The sequence below is a fragment of the Notothenia rossii genome (genome assembly GCF_949606895.1).
Source record: "Notothenia rossii genome assembly, chromosome: 4".
NCBI lineage: Eukaryota > Metazoa > Chordata > Actinopteri > Perciformes > Nototheniidae > Notothenia > Notothenia rossii.
This window is the reverse complement of record NC_136902.1, coordinates 29,129,540-29,154,398: the sequence shown is the minus strand read 5'-3', so window position 1 is coordinate 29,154,398 and position 24,859 is coordinate 29,129,540. Positions and strand designations below refer to the sequence as shown.

The 24,859-nt window shown below is 38.7% G+C and overlaps 1 protein-coding gene across 1 annotated transcript in view; it reads right to left on the bottom strand.

The window, feature by feature from the left end:
• gnb1a (guanine nucleotide binding protein (G protein), beta polypeptide 1a) overlaps positions 1-19,476 on the bottom strand; it is a 40,926-nt gene extending 21,450 nt beyond the window's left edge. Inside the window, exon 1 of the mRNA XM_079676029.1 lies at positions 19,056-19,476. The gene's annotated coding sequence lies outside the window, so the exon portion shown is untranslated. The remainder of the gene's footprint in view (positions 1-19,055) is intronic.
• Positions 19,477-24,859: the final 5,383 nt, after the last annotated feature.

Here is a 24,859-nt window from a genome sequence, read left to right as displayed (position 1 = left end):
GTCTAATTGAGGAAGAATACTGACAAAAATATATAACAGGGCAGTAGCAGTGGCTGTTGGTATTAGAGGTATTATTCAGAGGACTGTTTCTCCCTGCGCTGGGAGTATAGAAACCGCTGGCAGCCCAGCAGATAGAGCCTCGACTTCGCTGCCTTCTCTTTCTGCCAGCTATTTTTAGAGAGGTGGTGGGGGAGGAGGAGGAGGAGGAGAGAGAGAGAGGAGGGGGGCAGACTTCACATTTTCCAGCCACTCCTATCAGCTCCGACATCTCGAGCACAACACAAGCAGAGAGGAAGTGTAATTTGACTCCACATACACACTAACACACTTCATTGGTATTTCTCCTTTCGCCAATGATCATGCATGCAGCATTCGTGTTCACACCATAAAGAGATTTAGAGTGAGCTAGATGTGGTTTTAAATCAGAGGACAGTTCTGCAGATCTTTGTTACACAGGACAGAAGAGAAAGAAAAGTGAGCAGACTAAGAAAAGTGCATTCATACATATATAGGTTTTTTTAACCCTCAAATGGATACTTTTCACCATTCCATTCATTATCTATTTCAAAAGTGGAATTTACAAAAAGATTGCCAGGAATCTACTTTTGAACAACTATTTCCATAGTTCGGAAACCATTGACAATATGTCAAACCTCGTCGCCCAATACATCTAATATTATTAAATGATTTGCAGATATAAATAGTTGACCTCTGATAACTACAAAAAAAAAGGCAATTTCTATTCTCACTTACTTGAATTATATTTTTGTAAAGTTTTATATAGCTGAGGACAACTTAATGAAGAACAAAAAAATAAAAGAGGGCTACATGAGAAGCGTGAGAGGTTATAAATCACAGGATGGTCTAGTAGTCAGTAGATTTTTAGGGGGGGTAAGCAGTGAGATGTTCTTGTGCACAAGAGGATAGAGGCGAGAGAGTCAGGCTGGAGGACAGAGCCAGATTAAACTAATGAGAGTGAACAAGCAGAGGACAATTGGGATGGGAGCAGCTAATTAACCCCTCGGTGAAGGGGAGCCGGCACGGTAAGCTTCCAGGAAGAAAGACTGAGCAGAGGAGCCTACACAAACCTTGCCCTTGGTTTCTTCCCAAAATATAACTTTTTTTTTCTGGTTTTCAGCTCAATACATTATATTACATAGCATATACGACGCACAGCAAAGGCAATAACATGCCAATGATTGTTTCATTAGCAGATTTCTCTATGGAATACAATGCTATTCCTCCTGCCATTATGAGATTTAGGTGTATATTTTGCTCCACGCTTTAGACAACACAAAAATGATATGGACGAATCAACACAGATAAACCGAGCTGCTTGAATGTACTGTCTATTGCCTTAGCAGTGTGTAAGTGTTGTGGGAAAATGGGGCTGCACAATCTCGAGAAAAAGAACAGATTGCAAATATGTTTGACTGCTATGAAAATTGCAATAATAACCATTTTTGAAATATATATTTACACAATCATTGAAAAATATATCAAAATGTTGATCTGTACCAAACAAGGACATTATTATTATATTTTCACATACTTTGCCTTTAGCAAATATTGCGCTTGCTTTGATTTGGATATGACGCAAGTCCTAATTTATTGTTTGATAAAATTCCGATAAAAAACAAGTGATTGAAAAATCCTTACTGATAAAAAGGGAAACAACAAGGACAGAGGATATCGTGAACATTATAAGTCTGAGGGAGGGGAAATGTCTTTGCAATCGAGAAACAAAAGCATGCATTAAGCCCATGATAGCGTTCGAAAAGGTAAGGTAGAGGGGTTTAATAATTTACGACCTCCTGCTTGGATACAGCTGCCCCTCCCCTCGTCTTTATGAAGGCTGAATCTTGTCTCCCAGGTTTGATTGTTCCGGCTAAGTCGCCTCTCTGTCAGATCTTCTACATTCGAAAGCTTTAAGGTGCCATTACGGTTGTGGTTTATTAGCTACTCCTAGAAACATAAATCACAGGCAGGATGTAGTTTTTTGTTAACAGTCCATGACAGTACTTTGCTTCGGATCCTCTGTGTCAGGGTGCAGCCTCCACCCTTATACGAGTGCATAGCCTCTCTGAGTAGGCGTTTCCTTTTTCAGGGTGTTTCCTTAGCTGAGCTCGTCTCTCTTCCCTTTGTCATAACATTCAGCGGATGTGGCGACAGCACACAAACACACACACTTTACAAATACACTTGCTCTGTGGTTTCTGTTACTACCATTGCACTTGCCAGTGTCCATTGGGGCTTTCAACCAGGCTGTGCAATCAGCTGCGTTACAATAAGACGTTACACAGGACATCCTGACAGGGAAGCTCATGCTAACAGACAAATGTAGGGATGAAATAAGTGAGGAGGGTGAAGCATCGGCAGGAGGCGCTGTGTGTGGGGCTGCAACACGAGAGGATAGCCTGGCACTTCACACACAATTAGGTCAGTCTGACTTAGATTAGCCTAGCACATGCTGGTAAACAAATAATCAGCACTGACAATGCAAAATCTGAGTGTGCAGAGTGAAGATGCCATGACAGGAGTCACTTTACTGGGCTATTGAACAATTAATTAAAGAGGGAAGCTATAGGTAAGCAACATTAACCACTAGTATTATGACTATATAGTCCATAGGTGGGACCAAGTCATTGTTTTGCAAGTCTGAGTCAAGTCTCAAGTCTTTGCGCTCAAGTTCAAGTCAAGTCCAAGTCCTAAACTTTGCCAAAACGAGTCTTAAACAAGTCCGTATGTGCTTTTCAACAAATGTAATGACATCGATCAACAGAGCAATACTTAATAATAACTGCTCTTTATTAGTCACATTAATAATGTAATAATCCATTTTCCCTCTGCTGGTAAAGTAACAAGTTTTTTTGTATTTTAAATGTATAAGATCCCTGATGTTAAGGTGTACCACTACACCTGCTGTCTTTGAAGCATCTGCCCCCCACCCTTCTTTCACATAATGGTATGATACTAGTGTGTCCTCGCATACGATTGGCCGCATGGTGGCTCAGCAAAATAAAGTCCCGCCTCTTCGGCATCTCGCGATCGGCGTGTTGGAGACCTCTGAATTAAATCATCAAGTCACCTCAAGTCAGAAGGCTCAAGTCCAAGTCAAGTCCCGAGTCATTGGTGTTCAAATCCAAGTCGAGTCGCAAGGGTTTTGTGATTTTGTCAAGTCGAGTCCAAAGTCATCAAATTGGTGACTCGAGTCTTACTCGAGTCCAAGTCATGTGACCCGAGTCCACACCTCTGCTATATACATATATTTCTAAATAATATTAGTGTACATAAGTGTAAGCGTTTAATAAATGTAATATTTAAAGTGTTTTGAATAAGTGCATAACCAAAATAATATACTTGCAAAATGAAATTTAGTGAAGGTGACACATCCCCCATAAGATATAACCAATGCTAACATATATATAATATATTTAACATGTGTAATGTTATGTTAGCAGTTTTTTTTTTTTACAAATAAACCCATATCCATCACTTTTAAATCCAGCCAATACACTTTTAGAAAATAACTGGCGACTTTTTCTCACAAAAACATGAGGTTGACAGTGATCTGCTTTGTATGTGCATGTGGTTTAAAAATGAAGGCTGTTTGAAAGAGCATGGTCAGTGTTTCAGCACCATTCTGTGAAAACAAATATCATCTGTGAGCATCCTTGAAACAGTCAAGACTTAAAACTAGTGGTGCACGATAATTATCGGCCCGATAATTATCGGTCTGATATTAGGAATTATGACGTCATCCCGATATACCCGATAAAAGTATTAATAGCCCCGATAATATACAATATATGTTTTGGGTAAAAAAAAAAAAAAAAATACTGCTGTGTGGGTGGATTGGGATGAGGGGCACTTGTTTTTCACTCGGCTCCTCCCGTTTTGCCAGTACTGTGGTATTAGTGGTTTAGGAAGAGGGGAGTTTTTCACAAATCCAGCGCTTCCTAACTCATGCCTGGCTGTGACGTAAATGGCGTGCGGCCGTGAAGCCAGGACAGTAAACAAACATGTCGTCGGTAGTATGGGACTATTAGAAAGTTTCAGAGTTAGATAGTTCGCTTGCTATTTGCATTAACAAATGCAATGCAGAAGTTCCACGAGGAGGGAAAAAGGCAACAGGTACATTTAATATATATATATATTATATTATATTATTATCGTTTATCGGTATCGGTCTTGAGAAGCAGGAAGTTATCGGCATCGGTTTCAAAAAAACAATATTGTGCATCCCTACTTAAAACTCCCATGGAAAGCAGATTTATGCGCTGCTTTCAAATGTCATTTTTTAAACCAATGGTCACTCACATTGTACCTAAGTCGAAGCATGAATGGTGAAATGGCAGATCGCTCTAAAAACGCTATTTCTGGCTTACAATGGGACTGCACTTTCAGGTCTTGATGCAACTGGAATGGCTTTTAGAAAAAGCACTCTGGAGACAAGCCAGACAACCCTGTTTCTTCTTCTCTACCTCTATCTTTTCATCCAGTGGAAGAAAACTCTCTGCAATATTTAAAAGCTTTCTCCCACCCCTGGTGCACTCTCACTTTGAGTTAGGCAAATCTTATATTGTGCTCAGCACCTACAGTCTTACTTGAAGTGAAGTTTCACCCACTGACAAGTTCTAACTGGCTACATGATCAGTCAAAGTAACGTCAAGTATATAGGCTAACAATTAAATATACTATCAATGCATTAACGTTGGGGTTGGAAAGATGATGTTCAAACCTTAATTCCTAAAAACTTTCTTCCTTGATTTACTGTATCCCAATTATGAAAGTACTCTCATTTTAATCCAAGCAAGTAAACAGAATGAGAACACTCCTGATTTAAATATTATCTTAGGTCAGTTTCAATTCCCATGTTTACAGATCTCCTATTTTGACAGCCGTTACTAGTGCAACACAGAGGCAAAGTGATATAAGTGCTAGTGTCTTTTCTTTTTTTGTCTAGTCGTTGGGTGAGGGTCCGGCTAAGTGCTAGGGGGAAGTGATGCATGGTAAATGTAGCTGAACACACAACCAGGTCTTGAAGAAGGCAGGAACAAGGGGGCTGATGATGCAGTAAGAGAAGACAGAAGGAGATTGCTCCTGGACATTTCTTAAAAGCCTTATCCCATCTTACTCACTTTGTCCTTCTCTCCAGCACTTTCTGTGGCTTTTCCACCAAATAGGAGAAAACTACAGCACCAAGAAGGAGGTAATGAATGCTTACCCTCTCTGTATGGCTAGTATCACTATGAATACATATCGTGTAGGATGTTTTAAGGGTGGCGTCAGAAAGACAAGGGTTTTGATACTAGTACAAAATGTAACTGAATTACACAGGCCAGCTTTGGCAGGTACATTTTACAAAATATATTTCAAATTCTTGGAAAAGTTGTTTGAAATGATTATTTTGATGAATATTGAAGTCAAGATTATTTATTACATTTAAATAAGATTACTCCTCCATGTGCTACGTTCCTGCTAATGTTTAAATCCTTGACTCAGAATATGACCAAATGTATCTATCACATTCATTTCTGTTTTCTTAAAGGGGTGCATTCATTTTAAACATCAGTATGTAACCTCATTTGGGGAAGCCAAAATTGTGTTTTTAATTCAAATTTGATCAATTGCGCTGGACCTGTGTTTTTCTGGTAACATGTTAAATGCATACTTTCATCCATAACTATTGCTTTGAATAGGTTTTACTGCAATATTCTAAAAAGCACAGCCACAAGACAACATGCCATTGATATGGAGGAATGTTCAGCGCTAAATACACTCCCTTTCTGAATGTATGGGAAACCACATCACCATAAATGTTATTTAAGATGTTAGAGTGCCCTGATAATGTGTGCGATGATTAGCACTGTGCCACGTACTGGCAACTCCTCATAATGACATACCGGGAGCAAAGGTGGACAAACTGCGGCTTATTCTTTTAATCACTGTCTGACGAGGAGGTGGAATTCAAATCCTTATGGGTCTCAAGAAGAATGGCTGAACTGAGAATGAATGGCCTTGGGCCCCATAGCCCATTTTGCTCCATTGAAAGTGGGGCAAAATCCTGAGGCTACAAATGTATGCATAAGCTGACACAGTTCTGATCACGATGTTCCATTCAATTTGGGTGCACAATTCATGTTAAGGGAAATATGAAACAGTACATTTGAGATTGTGTTAACGTTCCTCTGAATAGTTTTGGGGCAAATGTGATACCTTCCATTCTAATGTAAACTGAGTGGATGCTTTCAGTATTCAGCTATTTGTGGCAATTCAACATATGGCCACTGAAACATCCATACAGGACCAACACGGGCACAGAAGAATGACACATGCATTAACGAAATAGCCGACATACATTTGCCTTAGATGCTTTCAATCTATGTGATATAATTTCAGTCCATTGAAGCCTCATGGATCAGTGGGGGGTGAAGGACTGCCTTTAGAAAAAAAGCATTTTATGACACAAAAACCTTTCCACATCAGCGGGTTTGAAACCAGAGGCAATGAGTGTATGGTGAAACCCTTGCATTTCCTGAACAGCATTCAAAGTACCTAATAAGTAAGATGGTGTACTGACAATCACAATTCACAGTAACATAGCTTCTTTTATTGAAAGGTACTAAGCAATGCATTGTTGACCTTGTGGTACTTTCTGGATGTTGCACTTCTGGTCGCCAATCAATGCGATAAACATTGGCAACAGCCACAAGCAAATGTCATTTTAGTTATCAATAGACAGATGGAGGTCGAATAGGTGAACATTTGATGATACCAATGTTCAGACAGTATATTGAAGCTTCCTAATGTTCTATGGCATAAACGTACTGTTTAAGTCAAATATGTCAAAAGACGTTTTGATAGTTGTAATCCAATAACAATAATCCTTATTGTGCCAAATAAACTATTGTGTTTATGAATATCGGTTGATTTTTAACCCCACTGGAAACTAGAGCAGGCTGTTGAACCTCAATTTAAAAAGGCAAACTGACCACATTTTTTAAAAACTCAATGATCTTCTGCTACATTGTTTGCTGACGCACACTGACACATGATAATTAAAGCTGCTGCCACTCGGAAAGGCACTTGCATTGAATGTCAGCAGACATAGAAATGGATTGGTCTTTATAAAAAGGTAACACCAAATTACCCAGCTTATTAAGAACCTGCCCGCTAGCTTCGGCCATCCCTACTTGATAAATGTAATGTTTTTTTTTGCATTTGATCATTTATGCCATTAATCTGTCTTTTCGCATACATTCTTTATTCCCATACCTTTTTCTGCAAATAAAGCCTTACATTTTTTTAATGTTTAAATAAAAATGATAAATTATTTGGTAAAGTAAGGCTTTCCAACGCAACTGTTCCACTATGACTTGAAATAGGCATGGGCTTCCTGCAAACATAACTAAGCTAGATGTGGAATTTTGATGAACTGTCCCTTTAACAGGGGGCAATTTAACTGGTTCTCCCTCAATGTGGCTGCTTGCTGTGGGTAATGTCTGATGATTGGGGACATAACATCAATGAGACTGACAGTGGAGTTTAATTGATTGATTAGTGAAACATTCCATGATGCGGTGTGCTCTTACTAGACGGGGTGCATCGTTACTAGAAATATCAGGCATTGGCTATTGTAATGCAAGTGACTCTTAACAGAGGACAAGCTAGATGAAAACAAATATCGGACAATATAATTCCCTTTAAGCTGCTCTGTAATACAATCCCCTAAAAAGATAACTGGGCAACAGGGTTCAAGCTATATTGACAGTCTAGCACAAACAATGTCCAATTCTCTACAAAAGTCATGAAAACAAATTAGAACTCCATGATAAAATACAAATAAAAAGGTTATACATTAACAAAAAGGTATGTTTTGTGCTTGAGACAGCTGCACAATCAGCTTTTAATAGAGATAAACAAAGGAGTTAAATCAAAAAAGGAAAAGGAAGGTCAGGCTAGCCCAAAGCCAAAAGCATGACTTTATTTTAAACACTCCTTTGATTGCATTAATAATCATCCCCCTCCCCCTGTGCTTTCTCTACAAGCTTCCAAGAGAGGAACAAGTATGTGTGAAGAGTCACATGACAGTTAGCCCACTCTTTTGCTCAAGTGAGCCTTTCTTGCTTTTAAAGAGGAAGAAAACTCAGTAATACTGACCAAACCTGAATCCAGAGATGATAGAGCAAGACAGCTCTATCATCTCGAGATTCAGGTTTGGTCACATTCTCCCTGTGGAAGTCAAATGTAAGGACTAAAATGTAAATAGAGAAACGGACTCCAATGGCAGTATGGCCGGCCACGCTGAGGTGCACATGCAAACCACTGCTAGGGTTTGTGATGGGCTTTCAGCAGGGTTACACTGTCTGAATGGTGACAGGCTTGTGTGTGGGTCACTCAGCTGCCCTGTTGCCACTTACTTTGACTATTCAAAACAGTGGCCAGGACCTTTTGGACAGTGTTGACATGCTATGTTTGCATAATAGCACCTACAGTCTAACTGTACACTGAGAAAATGTTAGGTAGAATTGTCTTTGTAATGTTGATCCTGAGGATGAAAAAAGCATGACAAAAACGCCAACATTTTTAGTGTGTTACTTTACACGTTTTTTTAGACGTGGGGTGGGAAAATAATTCTGAATGCCATTTTGTCAGGTCTTGCCACAACCTTACTGGTACCCAACTGTGTTGTTTGTACATATTTATCATGCATGTGTACTGTACTATGTTTAATGCGTAATATTTGAGAAGACATGTGGTTGCGCAGGGCTCGACAGTAACAGTTGCCAGGTTGCCATTAGGCGCGTTCACACCAAGTACTTTTCCCACAAAGTACTTTTCCCACAAAGGTTCCTGAGAACTACGATTTAGTTGCGTTCACACAAAAAAGTCCCAGGAACTAAATTAGTTCTAGAGAACCTTTTGTACCCCCCTTTTCAGTCCCTGCTAGAGAGCAGGGACTTTCGTGGTAGAAAAAGGTTCCTGTGTCTGATTGGCTGGGCGGAATGCAAACCACGCCCCGTCAAACTCCCAAAAACGTTTGTGAAGCCGCCATCTTATTATCCTCGCATTGCATTATTAGCATTAGCCCAGCGCAGAAACGCAGAGAGACTGACTTATGACAACACAAAAATAAAACATGGGAGCGGTGGAGATGAGGAGGTGTCGGCGTTCTGGCCGTTTACTCGGAAGGCTTCAGTAGAAGCTGTTGGGAGTCCCAGCAGCTTCTACTGAAGCCAGTCCCTAACTCCGGGGACTTCAGGCCAGGGATTTTGGGCGGCAGTATACGCCGTGAAGTTGTTTGCGGCCTGCCAGTAAACCCAAAGCAGAAGAAGAAGAAGTGACGTCAGCGGCTTCATTTGCCTAATCCACCCCCAGGAACTAATTTCCGGTGTGAACGCGATCTGTACTTAGTTCATGAGAACTAAAGAGTTCTCAGGAACCTTTGTGGGAAAGGTACTTGGTGTGAACGTGCCTAATGGCAACCATTCATAAAAATGTCAACGACTTCTTGGCCTTTGGTTGCCATCAGTGGCAACCAGTTTTTAACAAAGAAATAAGGACAGCAAACAGCAAAATGTGCACCCCAAAAGAGATAAATGTTAAATATTTGTTGCATTAAGAGTGATATTTAATTATTGTTGTGACCAGTCGGAAGCTGATACTTAAGTTGCACGTGCATTGGTGTGATTACGGAGCCAGAAAGCGATGCACGTTCACTCGCGTGCGCGGTGTGTTTGTTTTACAAAAAATGGCGAAGCAAATTAAGTTGTTTGACTGTGCGGTAAAAGGTTCGGCCAACCCGTCAACATCTCAAACGAATGTTCAAAGTGATTCAACTGATGAAGTGCAAAATGAACCCGAACGAAAGCAAAGAGGAAATGTGTAAAGTCTTGGTAGGCGAAATATATATGTACATTCTGCTCCGTTGTGCATTCACTTCCGGTAAAAGTTCCTTCAAAATAAGAGTCCTGATCTTATTACTACCAAAATAAAAGTGCTAAACGAAACTTTACCAGAGGGAAATATTGGCATACAAATATAATCACTTCTATAAAAAGGTAACACATTTTAAATATAGTTAGACATATTAAAAGGTAATTTAAAGCATTAATAATTAATATATAATTCTTAACTGTGAATGGTTTTCATTTATTTAACATTAGAAATGTATTAGACTGGCCAATCCAAGACTTCAATGCTGAAGGGCCAATGGATCTATGGTGGGGTCAGCACACATTGGAAAGGGAGACAACTGAAGACCAAGAAACTAGTGACTTGCTCAATTCATTTGTCAGGGATCTGTGAAGAACATGACAACAGCTGCACTACTGGTATTTTGTATACCAGCAATTGAGGGTGGACAAGTTTACTACCACTTTAGTTTCAAATAATTGTGTTAATTACTTATTGTAAAGCATTTGAACATTCTTTTGTGTCACATTTTCATTATTAAGTTGATGTATAACTGTATAGTATCTTAATTATTTTAAATATAAGGTGACTAAAAATGGCAACCATATTTTCAGTTTTGGCAACCAAAAGCTGATGCCTGGTTGCCAGCCTGGCAACCACTTTTAAAAGTTAGCGTTGAGCCCTGGTTGGTCATGTGGTCTGCGCAAAAGAGAATATGGGATTATTGGTCTCCTCTGGTGTGTCTCCATTACTGTAATGACACTGACATTTTGAAGTTTTTAAGAGTATGTTCACACTGAGTTGTATGGCTAAAGTCATAACATTCAACAGTGGTTGTGGTTGCTCTGGCAACACCAAACTGTACATATATAATTTATTTAAAAAAAATCGCCAAGATCCACTGTACTCGTATAAAAGCCACCAGAAAGCATTTAGATTTGATACGGCAGATGGTAGATTTACTAGCTTGCTAGCGAAACAGCAGTTAGCATAATTTCCAGTGAGTGCAAGATAGCGTGTGTGATTTGAGACAATACTACCCTGTCAAAATCCACCGACTATTCAAGTGAGTACATAGTGAACACAGTGCACTGCTATAACGGAAGTATCCCAATTGAGACACTGCACTGGTGTCATCCAGTGCAGGGTAGGGATGGGTATCGTTAAGGTTTTAACAATACTACTACTTTTATCGATACAGCTTATCGGTCTGGTCTTTTAACGGTACTTTTATCGGTTCTTTTGGAGAAAAACATAAGGTAAACTAACTAAACAAATTGTGAACAAAACTAACATTGCTTTTTATTTAAATGAAATACATAATATTTCACATCAAAAGAAACAACAACGTTTTAACAAATGGTATTAAATAATCTGATGAGAGAATTGTAAACAGAATAGCTGAAACTTTAACAAAATAAATAACTCAGTTACCTCTAATCATTAACCCATGTTTGTATAATGTAGTTAACTGTGTGTTGCTGCTAGCATACATAATACCTGACGTGAAAAACTCGTGGATGGGGCTACGAGCTTCTAGAAAGATAGTCGAACCCGGTGCATTTCTCCGTCTGAATGTGGTGCACTTTTGCAAGATGTTTAGACAAATTGCTCGTGTTAGCGCCCTTACATGCTAAACTCTTATTGCACTTTAGGCAACGAGCATCGAGGCGGGTAAAGTTTAACCACACCTCGGAACGCGTTCTCTCTGCCATCTCCTCCGTGTGTGTGGGTGTGTTGCTGCATGTAGCAGCTGCGTGTGTAAACTGCCACGCCCCCTCGCAAGCAGGCGAGAGAGAGAGAGATCTAAAATACTAAAAATAATCATAGAAGCATTTTGCAGTCTTTTTGCGTATTAGAAACGGAGTTGGCGACACTAACACGGCAATATAATGTTTGTGTAGCAATAATACATAGGAAATATTTTTTACATGTCTCCAGTACCGATAAAAAGACCGCTAACGTTGGAGGTTAACGGTATCACGGTCTTTAATAATTCAGCCCCGGGGCCCGTTTAATACCGGGGCTCTGTACCCATCCCTGGTGCAGGGTAGTGGGACTTTTGGCGGGGTTTGCGCAACAGGGGGTAGCTTCTACAGTAAGGATGGCAGTGCACTACTGTACATTCGATCCAAATTGCCCTGTTCAAACAGGTCTGTGATCCCAAAAATAAAAAAAAGACCATGGTCTCAGGCCTCGAGTAAGAACTTTCAGTCAATCACCTCCCCAATGAACAACGCAATTGGTTACCATGTCATGGGATTAGTTTCACATTTGTGCATAAATGCATGCCAGACAAGTTGGGAAAAAGTCCATTCATCAAAGTGACAATTATACCATGATTGATGCCATATTCCACCGTTTCATCATCTAGGCCCACGAACATTACAACAAGTCATGGGTTCATTTCCGGTCTTCATTTAAACTCTAGCCAGGTCATCTTTAATTGCCCCTGCACAACCTTCACTATTTCATATTTACTATGAATGAAAAAAAACAAGTCAAAGGATAAAAGTTGAAACTGTTTGATGGTTTCCACTTGGCTTTCTCTCCATGTACTCTTTTCCAAACCAACTATTTTGGACGAATAGGATCGAAAGACGAATTATCAATAAATTATAATGAATTTCCATTTCTAAGGTTCTTCAACATGTTGATTAAAAAATGCTATAACAATATAGTATTTTGAATACAATACTCATGCAATGAATACTCATGCAATGAATGAAAATACATCAAGTTAATTTTGTTCTGAATAAATTAACTACCCGCACAGTCTCTCGTTTTCTTTTTCTCACTTCCTTATGATTTGTTACAAAGTTATGCCATAACTTAAACTTTAAAGTAAGTAATGTCCACTCCCAGTCCTAAACTTGGTACTACTGTCCTATTCTATGGGAACCAATTTTGTAAAAAAAGTTGTAGCAGGTTCTGTGTTCCACCAATCAGTCATTGACACTCAGTAGAGCGAACATATTAGATCCTGGGCCATTAGTAAGTTACTGCCTTTGCAGCAGGGACTTTGTTGTGAGTAGGGTTGCAAGGGGGCGGAACATTTCCGGAAAATTTCCATAGGAAGTTAAGCTGGGGAATTTTGGAAATATTCCATATTGAAAACTTTCCATGGGAATTATGGGAACAAACTGGGAATTGAGGGTAATGTAATTGAATTGTATCATATCCAAGCATAAATATAAACATTTAGTTTTGTCATAATAAAACATTCATGCAAAATGATACAATTAAAAAACATGACATTTCAACAGATGTATTTGTAAGTAGAACAGAACAAGTTTTAATTATTTTATTGAACAATCATTTGTTTCATTGAAGAACAAAAACATGAATGTTGAGTTAAATATTACTCATCCCCCCAACCCACTCATTCAAAAATGAACAAAAATCCCCACAAGAAATCATGTGTGCATGTGATGGAGGAATGCACAGTGCCTGTAGGGGGTGTGGTCTCAATAGCCATGCAGTAAGCAGTGTGCATGTGATTGAGGAATGGCATGGATATTCAAGTGTACTTGAATGGCATCTGTTTGTTTTAGTCAAGATTATGCTCAAATATACTTTGCCCAACTATATTTAAATTCCCTATGAAGAGCCAACCCTCAATTTAGAAAATTCCCAGTTTATCCCCGTTTGAAAATTCCCGGAATTTTGCAACCCTAGTTGTGAGACAGGATGACTTGGCATGACACTAAATGTAGCTTTCCAGTTAAGATGCAGGTACGGCCCCAAAATTGCCCACAAAAAAGGCTTCATTGTTATTGAAAGATTTCCTGATGGGAAAGCGCTACAATCTTCTTTATCCAGATGCCCTTTTCAGTTGTACTTTTATTTCAAGCATCAGCCCACTCAAATCCAACAACTCCACCGTGTTCAAGTATAGAGGGACAGCCCTCCCGTTGTAACTGTACTGGCATTTGCACTCTGTGGCAAATTTGAATACAACACATTTTATTTTGCAAATTTAGTTTATTGGAGCTATTGGCATAGGGTTAAAAATAGCATGTGGACCTGCATCTGGTGGTAACTGTGCGTGTGTCAAACAGATGTGTTGTGTACATGCTGTGCACAAAACGAATTAGGTCGGGGCAATAGGGAGAAAATTGAATACCACGATGGTTAACAAATACCTGGATAACAAACAATATTTAAGGGTTGATTATTGGGATTTACCAAATATTTACACAATGAGATTTTCTATAAAAAACTATTAGTAATATGGATATAATGACTGAGTGGGAAAACTCATAACAGTTAGAACAGTCTTAAGTTCAGACAATTAAATCACTGTAATGTGAAACAGTGTTTACCACAAGGAAAAGACAACCCTTAGCATAGCATATTCTGATATAAAAATGTAAGACAATATCAAGTCTTGTATCACAATAAGGATACAACATTAGCACAACAGTTTAGAGGTCAACCTCTGCTGCCAGTAGATATTTAAACACTACTAATGTTACAGTTTATGATTAAGGCACTGTTAAAAAGACAACTTAGCAACATAAAGCTACATTTATACCACCTTTAGCCTCATTTGCTTATGGATGTGCAACACACCCTGTGAAACGTTTTCAGTTGTGTTCTGTAGGAAATTAAGACAGTAGAAAAGGAAAAAGGATTCCGACTGCTAAACCACAATACATCAGACGAAAGAGTAAAGTAATGGGAGCCATAATGCAGAGACCACCACTAATGGTCCATTTAAATTCAGATACAAGAAGAAACTAGTTGATGAAGACACCATTGTGGATAAAGAGAGCTACGCCTTCCGGAGTACAGAACAATGGATTAGCAAAGGCCAATGGATTAGCAGAAAGGCTGTCATGGCGTTTTTGGTTTGACAGAAAAGTGTCGTGGCACTTAACCTACATATGGATGTAGCGATGTCAAAAATGTAGTTAGATACCAATGCCGGAGAAATGTCAGGATTCTCAATACTAATAAGATATTGATGGAAATAAAACGTAATCTTCAAACTGAAGAGTAGGTGAACTCTAAATTCACTACGTTTTCTAGCCAAAAACTAGATTTTGGTTAAGTTACATTGAACACAATCATAAAAAGGCTAAAATTGAAATAAAATATGGACATGTGAGCATGAAAACAACATAATGCAACTCTTGTAGCCTCTGTTGACCTACTGTTAAGCGGTAACAGCTAATGTTAACTATCTCTCTTTCTACCCATGTCAAGATAGATTGGTTGATCGAAAAGTGTAGTATATCTTACGGGAAAGAATGTGCATCCCCTGGATAGGAGGATAGCAAGTTTACTGTTTCCCAGACACATTCTCTATTAGGGCAACAGAAAGCCTGTCGTGTCAAAAAACCCTGACAGTACTACATGGCACTAAAGTACTGGTAATCTGCAGAAAAAAATGGCCAATAAAAACAGGAATGTTTACCGCCTGAAGCAGCACCATCCGATAATGACTAAAGAGCAAAAACAATGTAAGTCATAAAAACACCAAGCATCCAGAAAAACATTATTTTGTTAATATTGTTTTTTCCGATGACAATAGACACATTTTCTTTAAATGGCATGAAGTGTAGTTGAAATGCGTAATAACAAATTATGAAATTAACTAAAGAATGTGACAAACTCATGATATGAGCGCATACGCGTGTACCAGTCACATATTCTGAGCAAACTAGAGGACATTAGAGCATCCATGAACTCTTACTACTGATACATTGGTAGAGATTAGGGCACTATATTTACCTTGCTATTTGTATGGAGTAAACTGCACTATAGTAAAAAGTTGAGTATGCGTGTACTCTTTAAACTTGTATTTGTGCGTTCGTATCCTAAGTAAAGAAAAATCAGTGCTATCACTGACCAAAGCCTCATAATCCCAAAGAGTGAAATCCACAGACTAAGATTTTAATCCCATTATTATTCTGTTTTCGCAGATTAAAACAGAAAAATCAGCGGGATGAAAATCCTTTTTATTAAACACAAAGATCCCCCAGTGCAAAAGGCTAATGACTCAGGTTTTAAACACATGGTCATTATCTTGTGTTGACACGCATCCTACTGACCCAGGGACAAATGTATTTCAGACACACATAACTGCCATGAAGGCTTTCAGATAGACTTGTCATACACCACTTGTATCATCCAATAAACATCAATAAAATTGTATGGAAAAGCCTGCAGATTATGCTTTTACGGTCCACCGGGGTCAAACACATTCTGGGTGTCAGGGCAGTGTGGGTCATATCCATGTCACAAAAGATGATTAACAATAATTAGTACAATATTTGATACCTACTTAAATAACTGGATGCATATATAGGTTGTTCTAAAACATCTTAAGTGCTGGACCAATGAATTCATAAAAATAAATAAAAATAATGACATAACTAGTAAGGAGTCTTAAATTCGAAAAGACAGGGGAAATCAGCTGTTCGAGTTGTCTCATAAGTATTTTGGCTCGACAAATAAATATAATTAGGTAATTCAGTGGCATTGCAAATATGCACAATTTCCACAATTACAAACTGATAAATAAATAATAGAAATACTTATATACACTGTGTCAAAAGAAATGCTGACTTTTTATGAACATCATTGAATAACAGTTACATGTATGTTTTCAAGTGTTATAAAGTGAAAAAGAAAAAAGGGAAAATCACTGCACTTGGATCTGAGCAAAGCTTTTCCTCTGGATATACAATTTACGTTTAACAATCTATTCTTTAATTATAACTGAGTTTACTAATCCAGATTGAGAACATAATATCAAATTACCCAAAGGTGTGGTTACAAAAACAATTAAGTTGAATATTAAAATCAAATGTTTATTTCTTTTTTTAATACAATGATGTGTTATAGTCGTATGTTCCCTGGTATACTAATGTTCACAGTCAAGATGTACAACACCCCTTTCCCACCATGTTGTCCTGTATCTGAGGTGCACATATCTGAATCATCTGACCAGAAATCTCGTCAGCTTTAAAAACGTTTAAAATGCAAACACTATCTGTACTTTTTACGACGGGGAAACCAAAGAAATCTAGTCTGACAATCCCGAACCCATCCGATGCTCGGCATCTGTCTCCCTGGCAGTGTGAGAAAAAGCGGTGATGAAAAAGGCTTTGAACGCCATCTTGTTCATTGCAGCTGCTTGGGCCCTGAATACAGGAACCCATTCATTCGAGGAGGCGGAGGGAGGGGGCACACTGGCAAAATGAATTCATCTTTGTGAAACAGTAAATACAAATAGCTCTTTTAAGAAACACCAACATTTCCTGTAAACTAATAGAAATTTGTTACATCCCGCAATGAATTCTTCAGATGCCATTTACTTAGCAGTGCTGCTGGTCAATAACTTGAAAGTGGGAGGCTACATCTTGCCTCTGTGCTACAGGAGGCTCAGCTCGGCTTCATGCGACAGCACAATTTGTCTCTTTGCTAAACTAATTTTCAAAATATTGACCACTTAATAAAAGCATCCGTACTACTCTTTCTACATAAACACTTTATGCTGGCAAGCTTAATAGTATTCAAGGCTTCGCCGAGGCTGTTTTCCGGGCTCCAGCTGAGACACTGTGGAGAAGCGCGGCCCGGTGGGCAATGGTTACTGTAGCTGCTAACAACTCGCCCTGCAACACACCCGTGATCGAGATAAACAGATTGTCAAAATCCAATTAGAATATCTCGTTTCACATCATTAAAAGAAGAAGTTCAAATTAAGGTCGATCAGAGTGTTTGTAAACCGACGCTGGGCTTAACACTCGTGAAACTAAAATGGCTATTGCCCCTATCAGGTTTACAGCAGAGCTTATTGTCGTTTTTTCCTTCAATGCGATCTTAAATCGCTGTTTCCGCTTTGCAATAAATGCACAAATTCATCATATTTATGCATTGAGAATTACGGGGAAAATTCGCCCTAACGAATTATCCATTTCCTTTTCAGCACTATGGGTGGATGACTAGGTGGCTCAATGCAGACTAAATGTGGGAATGTTAACATACAGCTGTGACATAGGCCACAGTATAATCCATGATGGTTTGGTTTCGATTCAATAAATTAAACGCCGTTGGTTCAACAACCCCATTTAAAACATAGCCTTTCAAATGAATGTCCAAAGCTGAAACATTCGGCATTACGTAAATACTTTCAGAAAGGGAAATACTAACGCTTCAGTGCACGAATTTTACATAAAAGCGGCATTCAACAACAACACCGTTCGTATTCACTACGGGTAGTGGCTAATTGTTCTGGCTGCCATGTTCCCAGTATACACACCCAGATCGGCCATACCAGGCTGCAAACGTAGGCTGCGGCCACTGCTGGCTAACTTGTATGGACTGGCTACGGAATAGTGGGGGTGGTGGTGATTCTGTTGGTGAAGTAGCCATTTTTAGACTCCCTTCGTTGTCATTTGCATGATGCTACACATTTCCAACATGAGAGGAAGTAAATCCAAAGTCTGTTTGTAGTTATGCAAGTATGAGAAGTTGCAACTTTGTAATCACCCTCCTCAAACAGCTCGTCTAGGAGTTAGTCAACAATAAACTGAGAGTAGCAAATGTGCGACCAATTAGCTTAACAGGTAATCAGAAGCTATCGATAGAGTAGAGATGTGAACTGTGGGCCGACATAGAGAGCCAATATGTTGGTGATAATTGGCCTCAATATAACGTGTTTAAGTAAGCCCTGACTTTAAATATTGTTCGGGCAAAAGGGATACTAATATATTTCAACAACGAGATCTTATTTCTTAAGAGAGGGGGAAGATACCCGGACGTAGGAGAGGGGTGCTGGCTAACCTACCGAGCTGTCATCAACTAACCTTCTAATTAACATTAGCACAGGGCATTAACCACCAGCTTGTCGGATTAAATAATTACATTTAAAAGCTACTAACTATGGTTCCGGTGAATTGACATCTGGGGTTAACGCAGTGCGTTAAGTTTCTCTAACAGTGACCCCCACCCACTCTCTTGGCAGCAACGACCAGCTAGCATCAGGCTAACGGCAGCTAACTGTAACGGAGGAGCCACTCAGCCCAGTTTAACCCCTTTCGTTCATCCTCCCTACTCGATAGGCTACAGCACACATTTAATGCATTTCCTGAAGCGTTATTAAAAATATCAGCAAATATCCTTACCCGCTTTCAGTCGAGGGTATCCGTTGTTTATATCACATTGACTGGAAACCGCAAAATCTTGTCACTCCTCTCTCCGCCCAGGCGCTAAGATTTAGCTAGTTTAGCTACCGAGGAGCGGCACTCCCCGAACCCAGTTTTTGACCCGCCGAGAAGTGAGACACACCGGCACAGAGACAAGGCGGTGTTCACCCAGATAGACCTTTCAAGAGTCCCGTGTGAGCGTTCTTCCGTTTCAACGCAAATTCCAACTCAAAGCAAAAATCCCTTCTTGTCTTTCCCACCGTCGTCGTCCCTCTTTTTTCTTCCTTCACGCCAGGATCTCAGTCGCTTCTTCCTCCGGCCATCAAACAGCAGAGATGGGCGCGGTAACCCTGCACTCAGGTCTGGGAAACCCCACGTTACGGCAGCGTCACAACGTACGCCGAAGGGTCGGCGACCAACAGATCAGGAAATACTGCCATTTTTGGTAGCACCAATAACCTAAATAACATTTACTTGCCAAAAACACAGCTTTTATTCAAACAAATTTGATAATTTAAAGTGTTAAGATCTAATTTCACTTGATGAGAAATATTTATCATGCTCAAGTTGGTTAAAACAACAGCCTTTCCAGACCCTAGTCATTGTTTATGCCAATGGTTCTGGTACTGTGGCTTACAAAGCTCCACAGGTACTTGTGTTTACTTTCATTATAATTTGCAAGAAACTATAATATTTAGGAATTACTTTTGTATACTAGTTTGTTTTACCAATAGTATACATTCATCCATTTCACAACATAAACTCTAAAGTCGAAAACAAACATGAAACCCTGTGATTTGTGATATTTTTTGGACCTAAAGTAAGTGTGTATTTCATGTCAGTACGACAACCACTACATTAAGCCAGCAACAGTCTCATTTACAAAACAAAGCAGACTGTGCTACACATTTGACTATGGAAGTGTTATTTCCTGCAGTGTGCATGGCTAAATGCAAAACACATCACTACAAGTATATTCACTATTAACGAGAGTTCAGTCTACTATTTATTATTTTTGATATCAAGGAATAATTGCTAATTTATGAAAGATATTTCAAAGATAATCCACATAATTTCCTCTACACTGGTAGACTGATGATACATCCTTTATAAACCTTTACACTCACCAGTCCCTTCGGTCAAAATGGGCTGGCAATGGAAGTTTTTGTTGACAAGAAATTTGCCATACTTTATGGTGTATGAACTGATGTCCCTGTGCACTATGCTAAGAAATCAGTGGGGATTTTCCTCCAGTGCTTAGTGTTTATGGGTGGGCCATCACTGCAGCACAGAGATGACTTGATCATTATTATCACCAGTAGTCTAGGTAGAGTGCTCTGAGGAGGGGTTAATGCTCAGTGGGTTAAGTCGTTACTTGGAGACGTGGAACACTTTAGGATCCACCGGGACAACAAAGTGTGTATGGGCTTGGTCCGATGGGGGAAAACAAAAGCATCATCAGCTATGGTTGGGATGAAGAATGCTCCTGAGAGAGAGACAATGTTCTGTCTACAGTAGCCCAGCATTAAAGGATGTGTACTGTTTGTTCCTGATCTATTTAGCTTTTGTCTCTTGACATCCACATTTTGCAGATAAAATAATGGATATATGCACTCTATAAAATCCTGCGTCACGAACAATTGCTAGGGTTTCATGGCGAATTCTGTAAACCTCAAAATTGTAGGATGAAACCAATTGCTTTCCAACAGTTCTCTTCTTTGGGATGGTCTGTATCCCATCTTAATGTAACAAAGACATACCTTGCACATATTAACTGTCAGAATATAAGATAGTATAATGTATACTTCCCAAAAAATTATGTTAATTGTCTGTAACTGAAACGCTAAATATCTGATTTTCTGCCAGTAGGAGTCTCTAAATCAAAACAAAAGATGGAGTTAGGTGGCGCCGTAAAGTAGCGTGGGGTGTTAAAATAAAATATTACTTTACTGTCAGATCAAGTCTAAAAATGTTCTTGCAAAACAGTGACTCCATTTGCTACATCAACAAGGTAAGCAAGGAAACAGACATCTAACACAACATTACAATGACTAAAGACAATGTACAAGACCCTTTATTGTACATTTGGAAAGGAATTACACTCTGTATTCATTTTAAGGACTGACTGGTGCACAATAGTGGTGCATCAGTCAGTCCTGATGGGCAAGAGTTCTTAATTTTAACCTTATAAAAGACTGGAATCTTGAATTTGTCGATTTGATGGTAGGAATACATATTGGCTGTTTTTAATTGTTCCCATCAAATTGTAGATACAGGTTGTTGTTGTTGTTGTTGTTGTTGTCGCCACCACCATTGCAGTCAGTTTACCCTGTAAGGAATACTTCATCCTTCAGGAGGTTATCACTGGAGCAGAATATTCCCCAGGGGTCTCCTATTGTCCCAAACAGGCTCACCCAGTTATTAAAACCAGGAAATTAAAAGAAGTTTCACATTGAAATTCAGTTTTTATCCAATGCAGTTTAGGTGTCGCTAACATTCACTAAACTAGTTCTTCTGAAAAGATGATTTAAATCTTTTTTCCAGTAAATAGTTAAAAACAAACAACATCTAAGAAAAGTTTATCATGAAAATATGGATTAAAACCGGATAAAATGTCAATGTATTACAGCTTCTGGCAGACAACCACAACACGTGTAAAAGGGATATGATGCCATTACAGGTTACCAAAAGTTACATGGTAATTTGATGAAATTATCTATAAGTTTGAAAAGTGTTGAAAATATTAAGGATCATATAAGGACACAACTGTAGTTCTAGTTTTTTTTGAAGGGTTAATGTGAAAATGTTACAACATTAACTTTATAAAGAACAACCAGTGGTAGACAGACTCATGCTGAAAACACCGCCCAGTGCGTGTGCTTGTGTTCTGGGTGTGAGTTTCCACCGGGACTCATCGGCCCAGGTTAATGCTGCTGAGATTTAGTTGCCCCTGGATACACCCCTGCCTGTCTGCTGCATACATGTGTTGTGAAGCTTCTTCAGCAGAGCTCCGGACCACCTGGGGGAGGAAGATTATCGTCTGCATTCAGCCTTGTGATGAGCAGGGAGGAAAAAGAACGGTCCACACCTCGATTCACTTTCAATATCAATGTCAATTTTTATTGTCAAACAGTGTTGTTAATGGTCGCCAATAATTTGAATAAGGAGAGTTTAACAATTGCTTATATTCTTCTGTAAAGAAAATCCCTAATTGTATAACTAACTCAACCTCTTATATGATGATGATGAACATGGTAGCTTTTTATGTCTTGATATAGCAACTGTTTAAAATAAAAATGTACATTAGGGCTACATATACAAGTTGAATAATTGATTAATTGATGAACAGAAAATGAATCAGCAACTACTTTGGTAATCCAATCATTTAAAAAATAAATGTAATGGAAAAATTGTTGAAAATGCATTTTATTATAGCCTAAGATTTCTGTATTTTATGTAATTAGAATGATTGTATTTTGGTTTTGACTGAAAAAACAAGACATTTAAATGGACTAGAGAAACTGGCATGACATTTCCCCTTTTTTCTGACATTTTATCGACAAGAAAATGTATTTAAAAAATATTCATACGATTTATTTATACTGAAAATAATGGCTTGCTGCAGACCTATTTAAAATGGTCATAGAAAGTCAACTTTTTTTCCTCCAATACATTATAGGGTCGCTTTAGCTTACTCTATGCTTTGCGCTCACATGCAGACAGATACACAGTAAGTAGCACTATCTCACAGTATTAGCGAGAGCTCAGAGTAGAAATCAGATTAGAAAAAGAGGCAAAATGGCAATGCAAATATTGCCTAATATGATCTCATACAGTTCATAAAACGGGTGACATTACACGAGGCTAAGCCCATAATGACCTTGCTTTTTATAGGCAGGTTGGGGTGCAGTAATCTGATTTAGTGTAATCTCCTACAATCTCTGATAAATGCTTACAGCATGTATCTCTGAGAGGTCAGATCCTATTGGTCCGCTTTGAGCCATTACTGACATCTGCTGTTCACATGAACAGGGCCTGGTTCACATGGAGCTAAATCGAGTTAGTGCTCATCTTTAGAAGAACTCAACTATTTAAATGTGATTGAGCAATGCTGTAAAATAACATAAGTGAGGATTATTCCTAATATCAGATCATGTTTTCAATGTTTTGTGAATGTCCAATATGGTTGAATTGTTTCCACTACATGTATGTGACAAGCCCTCTCTTCATTTTTTATCTTTAAAAAGGCCTAAAATACACATGAAATCCATATCTAATATATTCATTTTTCAAATTCTGATCTTTTACACAATTTGTTATTGCACCATGAAGTCAAATTTGATAAAAACAAATGTACATATTGTGAATGCCGTCCATAAAAATACCCGCTTTAAATGCTTTCCCTGTAAATATTTTCAACATAAAACGATTCATTTCAGTTTTTCCAATTTGTGAAGAGGGGCAAATACTCAGCCACCTTGTATGTTTTGTTTTTGGGCCCCATATATACACATATATATATTTCTTTTAACCCTTAAATTTGTTCTGCATCCTTGGGGATAGTCATTTGACAGGCTGTGTCCATGTGCGATATGGGTGTAGTATTGTGTAAAAAGGGTGTAAATGTTGTAATATAAGTGTTTTGGGGTTCAATAACAGTGTAATATCTGTGACATAACGGTGTAATATGGGTGAAGTTTGGGTGTAATAATGGAGTATTATGGGTGAAATAAAATAGCAATCCGAAATATTAATATGTGCTTGCCCATTTAAGGGTTAAGTGTTGTCTATGTATTCAATAGTTAAAACATTGTGTCCACTTAGAATATAATAAGAATGATCAACGAGTAGTGTGCAGATATTTGTACCTCTTTTGTGCTTATTCTTCAGTTCTAGTGTAGACACCTGTTCATAAACCACTCTAATGATTTTGGACTATGCCCAGAGTGGTAAGTAATCCGGCCCTAACTTACTTACAGTATTTCAAATAGGCCTACACTACAACACTTCCAATGCCATAACATTCCTGGAATTCCAAAACGGCTGGAGGGGCCAGTGGGGACGTCAAGGAGTTCCTAACGGACGGTACGTGTTAGTTCAGCGATCTAGTGCAGTACTGGGCCCGGTCCACAGGCCTCAGGATGGGAGTGACGGACTGAAGGGATTCAGGGGAAATATAGTTTGATTTTCATTCTGAATCAGTCATCAACCAATACGTTTTGTGCATAAGTTGAAACATAAGGGGGGTGTTAGTTAAACACCGTGATTTCTGGGGCCAAATGCAAATATTTAATTTATTTGTAGCATGAAATTATCTAATTCGTGATTGATGAATTATAATAACATGCTCATTGGTTGGAATATACATGATAAAGACTGTTATTGTTGTTATTCACAAAGCATTTAAGCTTACAGCTCCAACTCCTGCTATTATTACCAATACATTTGTTCATAGCTGATAAATAGGATGTAGTTTTGTTTTACGCATGGTCTTTATACAAAATGACTGTTTTATATTAATTATCTATATAATTCATATTTGACAGACTGCACCTTGTTTGGCCTCAAGTGTGAACTCTGCCCGCTGAATTTGATGGCTCTAGCACCAGCAGTGCTACAGTATGTACTGTATACATCTGCTGGTTTACATCAGCTGACACACCCTGAACCATGATATAATACAGCTGCCGAGATGGTGGTGATGTACCGCCCCCCCCTGGTGGTGGGATTAAATATGCAGTCATTTGCTTCAAGCTTTATAAATCAATTTAGAGCGAGTCAGA